We start from the raw sequence: 1,625 nt of genomic DNA, 5'->3' as shown, positions 1-1,625 counted from the left end.
TGGAAATCAGACAGCTCTTCTCAATGTACATGTGCACATACGTGAGTGTGAAGGATGCACACGACTGAGTCTCTATAGGCATGTGTGTGTGTGTAAGAAGGATACAAGTGCTCGTGTGTGCACAAACATGTCACTGTGTCCTGTAAGTTCATGTTGGCCAACTTATAAAGTTAGTGATTTTAGCGCCAGGGCCACACTGTGTGTACAGGGCGGTGTGGGAGTGGATAGGGTCCCTTCTCTGCTGAGAGGATGGTTTCTGTAAGCTGTCCTCACCATCTCCTCAGCCCCCTACTTTCCAGAGGAAGGGCTTCCTTTGTCTGCAGTTGTTTCCAACAGATGCCTTATTACGGCTTCAGTTTTAATTGTCCTTATGAACACTGCAAACAAAACAAAAGGAGGGAAACACAGTAACACACAGCACTTATCCTCAGCTTCAAACAGAGCTGATGAAATGATAAATATATTTTACAGTCCTTTCGTTTTGATAAGGAACCTGGAAACCTGACTCTTCCCAGGGGGTTCAGTCTCTGGAGCAGGGATAATTAAGTATTTGTGTTCATTATACACACAGAGCTGAAGGGCTCTGCTGCTTGTCTCTCTAGTATTTCTATGCAACTGGGCTTTTGCTCAAGCACAGATTTTATGGGGAGCTGTGGATATGAGGTGTTTGTCATAGAAGTGATGATGACAATGATGATGATGATGATGATGTGTGTGTATGTGTATGTTATAATGTGTGCATTGTATGTGTGTTTATGTGTGCCTGTGTATATGTGTGTGCTGTATATTTGTGTCTGTGTGTCTATGCATGTGTCTGTCTGTGTATGTGTGTGTCTATGTGTATCTGTGTGTTTGTGTATGTGTGTGTGTGTGTGTTGATGTTGTGTCTATGTATCTGTTTCTGTGTGTGTGTCTGTATATGTGTGTTGTATGAACCTGTGTGTGGTTGTACATGCTCATATGTCTGTATATGAGTGGAGTTAGCCTAAAGTCAACACTGGGTATCAACTTTTGACTCCTTTTTTACCTCCATGTTTTGAGACTTTCTTTTAGAGAACTTGTGGTTGATCAGTTTGGCTAGACTGGCTGACTGGTCCACCTGTCTCCAGCCCGGGCAATGCTGGAGTTACAGGCGTGCTCCACTGTGCCTGGCTTTTGTGTGAATTCCAATGATCTGAACTCAGGTCTTCATGTTCATGGTAGGCACGTGACTGAATGAGCTGTCTCTCAGGCCTCAGGCACAGCTTCGAAACTTAGTTTTCAAGCTAGAGTTAGTAATTTTTATCTAAAGCAAAGCACTGATTTCACAGGTGTTCATGGAACAACAATGAAATTCCAGGCCTAAATTATAAGACTTTTTGAATGGGGTTTATTTTCATCTGTTCATTTGAGTATATCTTAAATAGAGAATAGAATCTTTAATATTTCATTAACAGCTGACTACAAAAGCAAAAAACACTAAATGTAAATCTAAAGTCAAATATTACCAAGCTTTGAATGACTGGTTTTTTATATCACCTCTGAAGCTTAGAAGGCTGTCTTTGTACACAGCTTTGACAGGCCTTAGAAAAGATCCCAAATAATTGTATGATAGACCCAGGCTATGGAGTCCACTCCAGTGGCAT

This window comes from Mus caroli, unplaced genomic scaffold (assembly GCF_978045245.1).
Source record: "Mus caroli unplaced genomic scaffold, Mus_caroli_1 scaffold_19, whole genome shotgun sequence".
Taxonomy (NCBI): Eukaryota; Metazoa; Chordata; class Mammalia; order Rodentia; family Muridae; genus Mus; species Mus caroli.
Note: the sequence above shows the minus strand (reverse complement) of the source record.